Here is a 17,077-nt window from a genome sequence, read left to right on the forward strand (position 1 = left end):
TTGAACCCTGGCTACTGGTCCAACCACAAGAAGAAATAGAAACCCTAATGTCGAAAACTGGACAACGAAGATAATGCAGAGATTGAGCCATCTTATTTGATATTTCCTCGTGTTCTAGATGAGTTGCTGAATAGACCTGCAAATTTTAAGGTCTGAAATGTTCTATCATATAAGTTCATATTGGTATGAAATGAGTTAGCTGATACGTCGGATTTCCATTTTTTTGTCCCTATAATGCTAGAAAGAGATTAAAATGTTCTTGGGTAAACTACGTATTTGATCACTCATCTATTTTTTAAGTTCAATTTTTATTTTTGTTAATTAATATTATAAACTTATTTTTGTTCGGGTCTACAAAAATTAAATATTAATATTAATTATTATATTGTTATTATTATTATTAGTATTATTTTTTAATATATTATTTAATTACTTTTTTGTAGGCCAAAAATGGGGCCCATTTACAAACCTGATGACCATCATCAATACCCAAATACAACAACACAACACTCGACAACCCACAAGTCAAACCCAGAATTACCTAACAAGAGCCCAGTTTTAACAGCTCAACCGCCCATTACAAGACCCAGAACTCAACCCGAACCGACCCATTTACAAGACCCAAATGACCATCATCAATACCCAAATACAACACACACACTCGACAACCCACAAGTCAAACCCAGAATTTACCTAACAAGAGCCCAGTTTTAACAGCTCAACCGACCCATTTACAAGACCCAGAACTCAACCCGAACCGACCCATTTACAAGACCCAAATAGAGCCGATCCGACCGACCTGACCCAACCGAAATCCTAAGCACATTAGGGTGTCAGGAAACTTCCAAAGCCGCCTTATTTCAGTCGTTGGATCTGGATTCAGCCGTTGGATCTATCCAGATCCAACAGTTTTTGATGATGTATAGGGTCTGAACCCTAGCAGTATCCACTGCTGCCCGACTGTCCTACCTGCACCTAACAGTGACCACCATCCTCAACAGTCCTTACATGAAAATGGGGGTAAAAGGAAAAACAATAAAAATCAAAGTTATCATCTATTTGCTAGCAGTGATATCCCGAGGGAAATCGAGCCTGCCACAAGCTATCTCTTCGATGGAATTATCAACAAATAGAGATCCATCACAAAGTCAGAGAGAGACATAAAGAAAGAAGATAAAGATGAGAGAGGGATACGGGAACCATTGGGGTTTGAGAGAGAAAATAAAAAAGAGTGATAAGAGAAAAAGCTACCCATTCAAACCCCAAAAATCAAATAAGAAAAAGAAAAATAGAGAGGGGAATTTTTACTTGTTTGGGACCGTGGCCCGGTCGAACGAATATTCTATTTCTTTTCGAAAGTAAGTAGTAGATCTATGGGGTTAGGTCACTTTTAGGTTGAGATAGTTTGGGATTTAGGTTGAGGGTGAGCCCGCGTGGGTGCACCAATGGGGACGGCATTTTTCTCTTCTGATGAGAGTTAAGAGAGTTTTAGAGCTCTCTCTCTCTTCTCTCTTTTAAAATGAAAACAAATGAAGGTTAGCAGTTATTGGGGGGTTCTCAATGAGTTCTATGAAGGGCTAATTATAGTTTAGACCCCTCTTGGTTTGTAGTATTTTATTTGAGTCATTAATGAATCTTTATATTATTTTATTTCGAGCACTTATATTCATTATTTATATTTGGTCCTGTTATATATCTTATATTTTTTTGTTAATGTTTGAGTGTGGCCACAATGTTTGTAATTGTTTCATTTTAGTCATTGATTTCATGTGATATGATATTTTCTTTGACGTTTGAATTTAGCCATGACATTTGTAAATCTTTTATTTTAGTCAATGTTTGGGCATTTGGTTTAATTATTGTTGGTCCTTTATGTTTCTATTCATTTCATTTTGGTCCCTAATATTATTTTTAGGTTATTTGCATTTCTAGTATATGTACTGTTTAATATTTGTTCTTGGCTCTGGATTTTTTTATTTGATGTTCAGTTCTTAAATTTCTGTTAATCATTTTAGTCCCTTAAATGCTTATTTTTGGCAGTTTATTATGGTTTGTAACGTTTGCTAGTTTTTATTTTAATCCTTTATGGTATCAAGTATGGTTAATTTATATCTTAAGCATATCATATTTGTATACATATCTATTTTAGTCCAAAATTGGTAACTTTGTTATGCATGTATATAAATTATGTAGTTGTTGTAAGCATTCTTTGTATGAAATTTATTTCTTTGTTCTGCATGTGCATTTTTATATTATTATTTCCACCTTGTTTTTTTTATAAATCATCATTGTTCTCTAATATACGAAAAATGGGAAAATTTTATTGTGAGAGAAATCTACGAAGACATCTCCCAACTACAAGAGAAGGTGTCTTTACGAGGATTTTTCGCATAAATGTTTTTGTTATATTCAATAATTTTCTTTGTTCCACTTTTATTTATTTTGATTATTTTTCATCTCTTTTCACTTCTATTTTGTTTATTTTATTTTTGTGAAAAATGTGAAATAATGTCTTTTTGTGAGAAGAATATAAGGGAAAGTCTTCTAATTACAAGGGAAGTGCATTCCCAAAAGTTGTTCACACAAAAAGTCATTCGTTATCCGAAAATTAACACTTTTTGAATAAAGTCAAATGAATAGAAGGATCGCAATTTAAATATATTTTTGAGTTTGTAATTCTTAATATTTAAACAACATATACTTGTTTAGGTACCAAAATTTGGGCGTTGTGGGGGTGCTCATCCTTCCCCACACGTAATCGTCTTTCAAACTCTTAAAAATGAATATTTGGTAAAACGCATACCATTTTTTCGTTTAAGGTTTCCAACCAACCTAACTTAAAGGTTGGTGGCGACTCCAAAATTAAATTGTTTTTCAAATTGAATTTCATCGCCTTTCCTGAAATAATTTTTTTAAGTCTAATAGATCCCCGAGGGAGACGTTATGACAAATATTTTTTAAAAATTATATCTAGTGTTATATTTCGGTTATGTTTTGGACGCCCGTCGTTTAAAATAAACAAAATTATTGATGTATCACCATAAGGTAATGTCACATCATTATTGGACAAGATAAAAAACATTATCACGAGAATAGCTTTTTTTTTATTTTTTAAAGATGAGTGACCAAAACGTAACTTTAAGTGTGATTTTGAAAAAATATTACTGGTGACAAACGAAACCACGAGAATAAATAGGTAACTAGATAGATAATTTACCTAATGTTCTTCAATAACTTCTACTTGATGTCTAATGTAAATAATCATTTTAATTAAATTTATTCTATTAGTAACATCATAGCTTACAAACATATCATACAAATTTTCTCAACCTTCTAATTAAAATTTTAAAAATATTAATACATCATCAAGTATCATGCATAATTTTTGAAAAATTATCATGTATAAATTCATATAAACCGACAAAACCAAAGATTGCATTATCTTGAACTTAAAATATTCCTAAATTTAGTCAAAACTAAAAAAAAATGGAAAATTAAGCACAAGGGTACAAAATGAACGGTTACAAGTAAAACCAACTAAACCTTCAGAATAAAAATCTCCTGCGCCCTCTGCTTACCTCTATTGCTGCCTCTTTGTCTAATTTTTTGACACCTGTTTTCCTTATTAAATTATTTTAAGCCTTTCTTGTTTTAACATTTGTGATTTTTAGGTTTTTCCTTCTATTATTTATATTAAAGTATAATTTATATTATAAAATTATTTAAAATTCTAATTGTATAAGAAATAAAAGAAAGTAATACTAAATAAAAAAATCAAATCAAGAGATCAATTTATTTTATAATTTATAAATATATTTTAAATATAATATATTTTATTTGCGTTATTTTTTTTATTAATTGTCACTTATAATAGATTGTAAGAAATCTTTTCAAAATTCAATTACATAAAGATTAAAATATTGTTAATAAAAAATTATTAAATATGAAAAATATTATTTTTATAACTTATATGTCTATACAAGAAAACCCTGAACCCTAAACTTTTCCCACTTAGAAGTATTTTATTTATATTAGTATCCAGATTACGTACTAAAATAAAAATTGTATTTTTAATCTTAGTTATTGTAATAATAAAAATGTTTTATTCTATTTTGTCTTGTATAGAAATAAATTATAAAAATAGTATCTTTATATTTTATATTTTATTAGTTAACATTATTAAATATATATATATATAAATGATACTTATATAAACAAAAGAAGGAGAAACGTAAAATCATTAATGCTAAATCAAATAAGGCTTAAAATAATTTAATAAGGAAAACAGGTGTCAAAAAGTTAAAAGAAAGAGGCATAGATAGGGACAGGAGATTTATATTCAAAACGTCCAACACGAGAATACAATAATTTTATGTAACACCAGATAGACTTATAGAGGCGGCTCTCTCGGGAACCGTTACCAAATTTTCCCATCGGACAAGTTGCCAAAATTTACACCCTCTTCTTCCTCTCACCTTCCCCCATAATTCTTCCTTATAAAAACCCTCCATTTCTACCTTTACTAAGAAGCCATGGAAGTGGTGGTGCAGGTGCCTACGGCGGCGGTGAACTTCAATTTCGACAGTGCATGCTCGTCTCCCTACATGACTGCTCCTTCCAGTCCTCAACGCTTTGGCAGTAGCTTCTTCTTCAGTGCTCCCCCAAGTCCCACTCGTGCTTCAGCTGCGGTTCCTTTCAATGGGAGGAAAGCCTGGTATCCCTAAAACAAAAGGTTTCCATCGAAAATCCGACGATGAAGATTTCGAGTTCGAGTTTAGTGGGCAGCTAGAGAAAAGTTCGTTGTCAGCCGATGAGCTCTTCCAAGGTGGAAAGGTTCGGCCTTTGAACGACTTCGATCCATTAGAAACACCCATCGGCAAGTCTCGTAAAGGATCGGTACCAGTAGAACCGAAGCAGCGAGGAAGGGATCGATCCTCCGCTTGTTCTTCATCATCATCATCAAGCTACAACTACGTTCACAAGAAAAGCAGATCGTTGTCTCCTTTTAGAGCACCCGATGACGCCACGTTCGAGCAGGAGAATCCCAAATCCTATGTCTCTTCGATCCTGTCCTCTATTTCTTTCTCCAAAGGCAACTGGAAGTGGAAGTTGAAAGATCTATTGTTGCTCAGAAGTGCATCGGAAGGGAGAGCAACGACGAGTAATGATTGCTTCAGAAAATATGATGTTTTGTTGTCTAAGAAAGTCGCGGAGGATGTAAACAATTTAAGCTTCCGGTCGACGGAGAGTGTGGGGTCGAGTTCGAGACGGAGGGGGCGGGTTTCAGCTCACGAATTGCATTACAAGGCGAACCGGGCCGTGTCGGAGGAGATAAGGAGGAAGACATTTTTGCCATACAGGCAGAGCCTTCTTGGATGCTTGGGAATACATGACTTTTCCAGGGGTATTGTATCTTTCAAACGTCCATGATCAAGGTTTATGGAATCGGAAAAATTATTAGATGGATTCAACTAATCATTATTAATGGTATTGATCAATAATATTTTTTATCTATTTTTTAAGGTGAATTTTCACTTTTTTTCTGTAAATAAAGAATGAACAATTATATATGTATATATATTTGACAAGCTATATTAGCATGTAATATAAACATTTTAAATGCTGATAATCGATCATAATGTTATACTTCGTCTGAGTTTGAGTCCTCATACTTGTATTATAAATGTAATATCTTTTTATTTAATAAAAATATTTTAAATAAAAATAATTTAATGTACAATAATATACATTGATTGAATCAAATCGAGTGAAAAATTAAATTAGTCGGATATACAAGTATTATTCTATTATTTAAATTTTATTTAATTTTTTTAATGAAGTTGAATCAAATATATTTGTGTAAGTCACTATTCAAATTTAAATATTAATCAAAAGAAATTTAATATAATTATTTATAATATTATAATGTTAGTTAATTTCAATTTAAATTGATTTTCTATAAATTTTATGGTATATATATAATTTTATATTTTTTTTGTATTTATAAATAACATTATAATAAATTAAATATCATTTAAACTATACGTGGATGACATGTCATTTATGTTTCATGGCACACGTGCCACATCAGCCATTGGATGTGGATGTAGACGAATTGTGGTTGATTAAGGAACAACTGCCAAACTTGGTAAAGAAACAACAGGAAATAAACATAATTGAAAATGTAATAAAAGTATAACATTTTTATTGAACGCAATCTAAATTATTTATTTTTTAATATTTTCGATTTCGCTCATTATTTATTATTTTTTAATCTTAAATTAAACGGTTTTATATAATCTCAGCAAAGTTGGAATGTGTTAGCACAAAGCATGGATCATGGGAGAGGGGAAGCCTCTTCTATACTATAATCATTAGGTTGTGGTGCATTGTTTCCAACCAAAATTCTAAAAGGTTGGTAGAAAAAAAGAAAAGGAAATAATCTATTATATATATATATATATAAAAGATTAATATAGAAAAAAAAACTTCAAAATCGCATTTTTCTTCACATTATATCATTGTAAGAAAATCAAAAGTAGACATTTGAATACAATTTGTATTCCTTAGGACCATAATATGATTATTCAATACATCTAATATGGAGTTGCATTCATCTTCCAATTAATTTGCTTCATAGAAACGAATTTGAATGTTTATGATTCTTTAAATAAAAAATTCCGTCACTTCAATATATACAATGATGACTGTCGGCCAAATTGGCTATTTTTTTTCCTCCAAAAACAATATCAATCTTGGTTGGCTCAGCACAATATCAGTCGTGTCTAAGTTTATCAAGTGATTAGTCAAGTGGTTAGTAAACTTAAACAAATGTTTTATTCAACTAATCGATGGTAATGGGAGATGAGCTTTCAAAAATCGGGCAGCCTTCAAAAATATCCCACATTTATTATCTTAAAATTAATTTTATCTTGAAAAATACACACCATCACTAGAATAATCAAATAAGCAAATGTATTTAACCCATTCAGGCAAAGCTCAATTAAATACATATCTATATTCTACATAGTGATAATATCTTTGTTGATTTTCCAATTTTCCCACAACTTTCAAACTCATCAAAGAATTGGCAGGCCTCATAATCTCAGGCCTGGCTGTAGAAAGGAAGAATACCTCCCCAATCTCCCAACTTTAAAACCGATGCCGATATCAGGTTTTACACTGCACCGGTTTTACATCACATTCAAATGCATTCGAATATTCGACCGACACGACTTTGTTAGTGTCTAGAGTCATCAACATCTACCAGCGACCTTATTGTGGCTTCGAGAGGGCTTGACTTGACGGACAGTGCGACAACTTCACAAACCCGAGGAAACTTAACTTCCCATCTGTATGCCTTATCCAATCATTAAGAACAGCATAAACTGGAATGGAGGGTCCAAGACCAAGTTCCTGAAAAGTTTGAAGTACAGAATTTCAGTTTAGTATCATAGCGCCGATCAGAAGTTATTGTTTAGTATCTAAAAGAATTCCAAACTTACAGAAGCAAGTTCCTCGATTACGATAGCCATGTTTCCTTTTTTCTCAAAAAGCTCGCATGTACACCGGGCGTGTTGTTCCCAACAGTCAAGTGCCTCGAGTTGATGAACGCTTAATGCAGCTGCACAGAATTCTTCAAAACCCATTCTTCTGTATCGAAGTGCATTAAGCTGTCATGCAATGGAAAGATTAAATGAAAGGTACTTCAATAAGCTACTTCTCGATAACCATATAATCAGCAAATGGCTACATAAAATAAGAATAACTATGTCCATACTGCGAAAAGAAAATCCGGAATGTGAAATTCCTTCATTGCATCTGTAGCGTTTTTCATCAGGGCCTGTTTGCAAGAAAAACAGATAATCAGAATAAGTGCATTATCTAACAATATCTCCACCGACGTTGGAAGGAGACTAACCGTCTTAGTGTTCTCCAAGGTTATGCTACCATTTTTGGGCTCGAATAATGCAAATTGCGCTCTCATGTAAAAGAGTTCATCAGCAGTCAATGTCTTAGACAATGCCTGCAGGAACGAATTAACAAGGTTGCCAAAGGTAATAAATCGTACAAACAGGTTTCACATAGGCATCAGATCATAATGAATCATGCATTATATAGTTTCCGTTACAAATTACCGAGAGAATGAAGTACAAATGAGAAAGAAAAATCGAAGTTGATTGGTCAGAGCATAGTAGTCTCGAGACCAGGTACTACACAGAGGCATAGGTAAAGTGCGAGAAGAGAATTTCATCCCATCATCATACATACCTTCAAAGCAGCCTTCCGCAAAGTTGACGATTGCATATATACCTTCGTAAGCCTAAATACTAGAATATCGAGAGGGACCTTAACATCATTATGATTCTGGATCCAAGGATGACCCGTGAACAAAAGACCAAGGTCGTTACTCTAGCCCGAGGATGTGACAGCCTAATGTTATGAATTAAAATTATGCCCGCACATAGGGCCTCAGCTGCTGTCATTCTTTTCCTGGTGTCCTTATTCAAAAGGTGCTTAACAAAGTCCTTAGCCTCAGAAGACAGGAAGGCCAATGTGCTTCGATAAAATTCGGGTCAGCTTTTAGGACCGCTAGAAAAATTCGAGACTCAGTCCTTGCCCAAAATGGACGACTACCACATAAAAGAATATATGCTATCACACCTATGCTCCAAACATCAGCTTCTGTACCATAAGATCTATGAAGAACTTCAGGGGCCACATAGTATGCACTTCCCACGATGTCATTAAGTCTTTCATCTGGAAAACCATAAGCATTAGAGATATAAAAGAATCCCCTAAGTCGAGCAGGAGGAAGTGGAGAAAAAGAGTAAAAATGGTCTGACAAAATCCGATAATCCAAAGTCTATGGCCTTGAGCTGAGAATTCTCCTCCTTAGAAGCATACAGAAAATTCTGGTCCAGAAAAAATGTTATTTACACATAAAGGTCACAAGTTATTTATGGACTCGGTAATCAATGACATGAGAAATGTCCTAAGAACTGTAAGACGACAATAACATATTCTTTCCCAATTCAAGACACTCCCTCAAAGCCCCTTATCATGTAAATTTTCAGTATAGGAAATTGTAAAAAATAACTCCTATTACATATCTATGTATGCTTTGTCTAGCATATGTTTGATCGCGCACCATTTGAGGATCACTACCTAGTAATGCTTCTTCCCCCCCCCCCTTTTAACCATTGAGTGAGAAAAAGGAGAATTTGGCCCACTTCTGGCTTAAGGTCTCGATGCACCACACCCTGAAGATGGCAAAAAGCAACAACATTTAGTATCTGTACCATTACAGTCTTTGTATCGTCTGAGTATTTTCCGCCGCTATAAGCATAAAAAATCTTCAAGTTCTGGGCTAAAATAAAAAAATTCTCAATACTTGAGAAATTTATTACAAGAATAATCACCTTGCAAGTATTTTATCCAAAAGCTCGCCTCCTTCACAGAACTTGTAATTTCAATTATGTTACTCGAAATTTTAATTAAAATAAGGTCACACGAATGAAAGTGCCTGTTTCAAGCTTACCCCATTGCTATATAGACATTATCATTATCTTCAAACGCATCATAGAACTTGAATAAATTGTTATGTCCAGTCAAGGCTTGCAATATCTTCACCTCCCTTCTTACATCCTCAACTGCAATAGCTGTTGTCATCTGACAACATAAATAGTCATAAGAAAAAACACAAAAAATACATGCCAAGGAGAAAAACAATTTTTATCACGAATCATCTTACATTAGGTTTAAAGGATCAAAGCAATGCTTCGAGGTCAATTGATCACAAAAAAGTTACAGTCCAATCATGTGCTAAATATAGACAATGGTGCGCAACCTAACTACAACCATTTGCTTTTTTCGGCTTGGTTCCAAGTATAAGACGGGAAAAAGACAACAAGGCACTAGTTGTTCGATTCCACCAAACTCGATCTAAATTACAGGCCCTTTCAAAGTTATGACCCCAAAGGCTTGAACTGAGACCATGATCATTCCAATAATTCAATTTGTTCATGACCATTGGGCAGTAGCACTTTGGCAGCTGTCAATTCTAAGTGTGGAGAAAATGATATGTCAACAAATTTACAAGAGAATTTCAAGAGTTTCTTATAAAATATTCACTTCCATGAGCATCCAGCCATACAGCTCAATGATGCAAGCTTTGCAAATTGCACTTTTGGGGGGCAAGATATGATTTAGACCTAAAATATTCAAGTCGTGTGGTAAGCTTAATATCCCAAACAATCTAGAGTTTATATCTAAAAAAATCAACATCGAATGTGGCAAGCTCAATACATAAGATAATCTGGAATAATAAAATCAATAAACAAACAAGTTGGCCGCTTTTGTGTTGTTTTATAATGAAGAAATAGAAACTTAAAGAATTGAATTAAACCCCACATTTTCTCCATTTAAAAGGATTCTGAAACAGTAAAGTTCCCATGTTTCCTTCTTCCTTCAATATTCTCTTCATGTTCTAGTAGAAGTCTTCATCCCTATCACCTTGAAGTAAACATTTAAGCAGCAAAGGGGTACAAAAATACAACACGAGAACAATTTTGTGCTCAACAAAAACCAAAACAGGAATCATTATAAACAAAGCAGAATGCCAATTTGAATGAAAAAGCAAAGTATCAACATTTAAGGATCAAAGATTTAAAATTCAAATACTTCAAAGAAAAAAAAACCTTGGATTTGGGAATGACTTTAACAGCAACCGCTGGCCTTTGAACTCTCCTTTCTTGAACTTAGCAGAACAAGTATACCCAAAATGCCCTCTGCTAACTTCCTCTCCTATTTCCAACTTACTCCTCAGCTCCTTCGAAAACCCAAATCTTTTATCCAACTCAACTCCTTCTTCCTCCTCCTACTCCTCTCCTTACACAATTCTGGCCTCATTTTGCGCTTCCTTGCTAGGCTTCTGCCACCTCAGCACTGCCCGAATGTGCTTGGCGGGAGAAGGAGGAAAAGGTCGCCGGAAGAGCCGGAGAGGAGTCGAAGAGAACGAGTCGTCCCCTAAAATTTTCAAATCATCATATTCGTATATTTTAGAATTTTTTATATTTTTTTTTATGGATAATATATTTTCGTTTTATAAAATTTTAAAAGTTTAAAAATTTATCTCATAACAAAAAATCATACGTTAGATTCCTATACCAATTATAATGAACTCCATAGCCATAGGTTTGGTAGAAAGTATACGACCCATGGTTAATGAACTCACCCAGAGTATCATTGAAGTAGAATGGCCCGTTTTCGGTGTAGTTGAAGTCCAAGTGCCAATTTGTCTGACCCACCAACGTTGATTGTGTTGGGTCCTTGTGTTTGGTTTGGGGGATGATAAGGACCCCAGCCCCGGGCAGTGTGGTTAAACTCAGTGCCCCAGTCCTTCACAACTAAGGGATCTAACGCTGAAATAATTTATTCTAGGACCCCAAAAGATAAGCATCCCTTGAATGAAACTGAAGGACCCCAAAAGATCATTGTTGCTGGATCAGTGAACTGGCACTTCGGCTTCAACTACTCGAACAGGGCATTCCAAAATGCGCCCGCCCTTCTACTTCAACGATATTGTAGGTCACTTCACAATACTAAAGTCGAAAGCTTAGTTATTTACATTTTTTTGAAATCAATAAATGGTGGTTGAATTGGTTTTGCAGTGTTAAAATACGATCCACCACGCAACACCACGTTCACACGCAACGTTTACTTATTCCCCGACACGAGGGAGCTACTTGAATTGCAAATTTAAGAGACCAAAGATGACTGCAAACGCAACCCAAGGAGGTGGCTATGGTGTCGAGTTTGTGCTCAAGAGGTGGAGGCACTATCACTTTGCTTATGGTGAACGTAATGGCTTCCGTTGGCATTACTAAGCGCTTGTAGATCATCACAAAGGAAAGTGGATTGGACATCCATTATGCTATACACAATACATAGTGTTTTATTTCACTTTTGTTGACAAAATTAATATGTAATTGTTGGTTTCGAAGTTTCTAGCTTTGGTTTATTTTATGTTGCAATGATAGAAAATAAAATGAAATATATGTTGTAGTTAAACGTGATTAGGCGAAAGAAGTATTAGGTGAAATATATGTTGCAGTTGTATTTACACATGTTTAAAAACTATTGATGATTAAATTAGTTAATATATATTTTTATTTTAAATAATTTTAGGTGATTATAAGATAGTATTTGTTTAATTTTTTTTAATCAATTAACAATATACACACAACCTAAAAATGCAACTGTTTGGATATAAAGCCTCTTAAATGAGTAATATTTCCTTCTACTATTGATTTTTGTAACTTCGGGTTACGTTATGAGTTAAAAGATGGGTTTGCTACATGCAAGGGAGTCAAAGGCAAAAACGTTTACGTGCTGTAAGCACGACAATTTACATATAACAATTGGGTCAGCCCAGTTGATTTTTATTGAATGGCTTTTGGCTTTTTATGTGGGGGAATTAAAGAAGTTAGGTGAATCTAGGGATGGGCAATAGAGTTGAATCTAACGAGTTTCGACTTGATTAAGTTTATTCGGGTCGGAGTTTTAAAAAAATAGGTTTGGGTTGGGTCAGTTCGGGTCGAGTTTTATAAATGTGATGTTCGAGTCAGGTCGGATTCAGGTTTAAAGTGAAAATACCCGACCTGACCCAACCCGAAAAAATATAATTTTACCTTATATATTTAGGAATAATTATAATAATACCCCTCTATATATTAATTTTTTCAATTAAATCAATGTTTTTATTGAATAAAAATAATATTTTTTATTATTTCGGGTCGGATCGGATCGGATTCGGATTTCATCTCAAAAAGTCATATCAGATTCAGGTTAGTAGAGGGTATATATTTTTTAGTTCGATTAGAATTGAGTGAAGGATGTAAAATTTTCGAATTAGATTGGGTTGTCCTAAACCGGACCCATGTCCATCCCATTGAATCTTAACATTCTTTGCCTCTTTGTTCGAGTGCTTCTATCATAATTTTAAGTTGGTAATTGGACAAATAAAGAAAATACAATAAATAATTAAATAATATTCTTGATGGGAAGATTTGAACGATAACTTAATTTAAGGTTAATGAAAGATAATGAATTAGAATAGCTGATTTTTTTTATATAAAAAATTGGGTTCGGGTCAGGTCGAGTCGAGTCGAGTTTTTTAAAGGTGATGTTTAGGTTAGGTCGGATTCAGGTTTAGGGTGAAAATACCTGACCTGGCCCAACCTGATCCAAAAAAATATAATTTTACCTTATATATTTAGAAATAATTACAATAATACCCTTCCATATATTATTTTTTCCAAATTAAATCAATATTTTTGTTTAATAAAAATAATATTTTTATTATTTCGGGTCGAATTGGATCATGTTTGAATTTTATCTCAAAAAGTCATATCAGATCCGAGTCGGGTGAAAGATATATATTTTTCAATTCGAATCGAGTCAGATAAAAGATATAAAACTTTTAAATCGAATTAGGTTGGTCGAAACCCGACCATGCCCATCCCTAGGTGAATCTTAACATTCGTTGCCTCTTTGTTCGAGTACTTTCGATCATAATTTTAAGTTGGCGATTGGACAAATAAAGAAAATACAATAAACAATTAAATACTATTCTTGATGGGAAGATTTGAACCACGACTTAATTTAAGGTAAATGAAGGACAATGAATTAGCATAGCCTAATTTTTTTTTAAAACATATAATATTTTTGGTTAGGTGCAACCTAAAGTGTTAGTTTTTCTAATAATTTTGATTTTAATTTTTCTAACAATTTTGATTGAATAAATTTTTTTAGATTTTTCACAACATTTTAAGTTACAACCAACCTAAAATGTTATATAATATAGTAAAACTACCGGAAGATCTTAATTTTGACTTGCAACATTTCTTTAGTATTAACTTTTGATTCTCATGATATTCATCGACTTCTACGGTAAAGATTTGTATTTTATTTTAAAGTTTTTTAATAGTATAGAGTAATTATAAGAAAATGTTTGTTTAAAAAGATTTTAATTTATTGATAACACACCTACATTATATAAACGTAATTGCTTAAATTCATAATACTTTTTTTACATTTAACCTCACTTAATGAATTTTTTTTAATAAAGTCTTGTGTTCATTATATGGGCGTATATAAATTCATACAGTGCTTGTGAATTGCATTGACGTTGTTATTAAATTTAATAATTTATATTTATGCACTATATAATAACAACAAACATTGTTAATTAATAAAGTATTTTGAAACTAAAAAACACGTATTTAAGGTTTATTAATTAATAAGTAATTAAAGATACTTTCCATTTTTTTATAAAGGAAATTACAAGTTAATATAAAAAAGGAGAAAACACAGACAAAGACAGGATTAACACAAAACCCAAAACCTCTAATTTGTTCAACATTTAAAAACACCCGAAATGATTAACAAAGAGGCTCAACATTCAGCACGAGAACACAGGCACTGCATCTTCCCTGGAAATTCCAAGGCCTGAAGTGATCCATAAGTGGTGCTGATGTCGCATCGGCACAACGGCAAAATTCACGAGTCCAACCGTGCAATGGAAGCCGTTACGTTCTCCGCAAGCAAGGTAGTATGGCTTCCTCCTCTTCAACACAAAATCGAACCTGTTCCCGCTATCTTAAGTCGGGTTGGTTATTACCTTACCTCTCCTCAAGTCGCAGTTGAGAAAGCTTTTCAAGTTGGGTAGCAGGTAGATACTGTGAGAAAACGTGATGTTGTTCGGTGCATCATATTTGAACACTGCCAAAAATATCGACAACATTAGTGATCAAAGTGACGAAAACACTTGAGAATTAAGAGTGTTGAGGTTTGTTTTGTTACCTAAAGTGTCATTGAGGTAGAAGGGAGAATTTTTGAGTGACCAATCGGTGTAGTTGACGCCAAAACACCAGTTTTGGGATCCACCAACGATGATTTTTTTAGGTCTACTGGTATGATTGTGCCTCCCTAATGTTGGAAATATATATTGCAAAACGGGACATTAATACTGACAGGATAAATAAAAATAATGGAAACAAACGAACAACCAAAACCATGTCGTGGTGAAAAACCACAACCTTAGAAATAAATTTATCCCGATGTGTGTACTCGCTGCTTCAAGTGGATTGTCCCCCGAGGTTAACACGGTCACTATGAGATTTTGTACACCCAAAACTATAGTAGACTGCCAATGGTACTGCTCTTCTGAATTACTAGAGGAAAGACAGAAAGCTTAGGAAACTTTGTGTTGAGAGATGTGAGAGTTGAGAAGCTTGCAAAGGCTCTCTATTTATAGGTTGTGCATCAGGGATAAAACGGTCCAACAAAAGTCAGACTAATTTCTGCATTAAAACCCTGTCTCAAACTATTACAATGCACATATGAATCTGGTCTCAAAGCAGTCCAGGTTCGTACATTCATTTTCAGCCGTTTGTAAATTATATAATTAATTATGTAACTCATGTAATTACGATTAATTCTCTTTGAACAGAGATGTAAAACAATCAAGATACATCCAAACTTACACATGTTTAGTTTTAGAAACTGACTGTTTTGATTTTAATTTTCAGACAACCAATTAATTGGTTGTTACTCTATGAAAATATAAAACGAATAGACCATTGAGCAACCTATAAATATCAGAGTATTATTCTTTCACATTCTTTATTTGCTCAGAAAATTTAACATTTTTTATTTTTTCTTCTTCTTTTTTCATTTTTCATTTTTATTTCTTTCAAAATTTAACATTTTCTTCTTTTTATTTTATTTTATTCGTTTTTAAATTAATATTTTCTTAATTTTATTTATTTTTTTAATTTTTTTTAATTTAACTTTTTTTCTTCTCTTTGATTCACTTAATATTTATTTTTTTATTTTATTTTATAATCTAACGTTTTTGACTTTTTTTAGGAGCAATTTTTATCGATCAAAGGTAAATAATTCGATTCGAATCGAATCTTTAAATTTCAATTTAACTTTTAATTTTCGTAATTAAGACAACCGAGAAATTAAATTGGTACCGAAAGGGCAGTACAAGGGTGTTAATCCTTCCTTTACTGTAACATACTCCCAAATCTGACATATTTCTGGTAAAACACACAGATCATATAAGATGATAAATTAAGGTGTCTGGTCAACCTAATTTTTAAAAACTAAATGATTGTTGGCGGCTCTAACATGTTTTATTTAAGTTGAAGCCCAATTACGGGCCCACCCGAAGGACAGTTACGACAATATTATATGCACAAACTAACTTATCTTATTGGTTAAAGAAATTGTTGTTATTACTAGATGTCACAAGTTCGAATACCAGTAACTGCAGCAAGGTGATCGTACGTTCATTGTCAAATGGTTAAGAGTATTTATTTTAAAAAATTACATAATTAGTAATAATTTTGTTTACAACCGAGAATGTTATATGAGTTTCTTGACGATAACTTTTTAAGTTGCAAATAGAAGAGTTATGTAATTTAAATGGTTTGTTATGAATAATATAATGTTTTTAGTTTTAACCTAAAATGTTATTCAATTTATTCTAATGAGTTAAACACTAGATAAATTTTTCGACTACGACCGATTGCAATATTTTTCTAATTTTATATTAACCCATTGTATTTTGTAAGTAAATAGGAATTAATCATAGTGGAGAAAACAAGCGTAGCACCCACTACTTTTTCAAAGATTTAATCTTTTGATTAAATTGCCAAAAATAATTTAGTACCATTATGCAATTCAATGGTACAGCCCACCCAACATGGATGTAATGTGAGGCCTTCCAAAGGCAAAAAGCCAAGAAGAATAGTTAAAACAATGTTGGATGGTTGGTGCCCACTTATGAAGGATGATGTGAAAATTGAGTCCACACAAGCTTGTCTTGGCATGGCTATTTCCTGCTGGTGGATTAGCAGACTAGCATACCCGGATGGTTCTCTTTGTATTAAAAAATGATATTTTGACGTAAAACATCGTTGAATATATTTTCCGAAGAAAAATTAGAGATTGTGAGAATAAGATTAGATATCATATAAGTAGCAGGTTTTTGGCCACCAACGTA

General features: G+C 33.0%; 2 pseudogenes; one reads left to right on the plus strand and one right to left on the minus strand.

The window, feature by feature from the left end:
• Window positions 1-4,495: 4,495 nt before the first annotated feature.
• On the plus strand, window positions 4,496-5,449 carry LOC120204935 (annotated as a pseudogene).
• Window positions 5,450-6,963: 1,514 nt separating this feature from the next.
• Window positions 6,964-11,882, minus strand: LOC120204915 (annotated as a pseudogene).
• Window positions 11,883-17,077: the final 5,195 nt, after the last annotated feature.

Source organism: Hibiscus syriacus, unplaced genomic scaffold (assembly GCF_006381635.1).
Source record: "Hibiscus syriacus cultivar Baekdansim isolate YM2019G1 unplaced genomic scaffold, ASM638163v2 tig00011761_pilon, whole genome shotgun sequence".
NCBI classification, from domain to species: Eukaryota; Viridiplantae; Streptophyta; class Magnoliopsida; order Malvales; family Malvaceae; genus Hibiscus; species Hibiscus syriacus.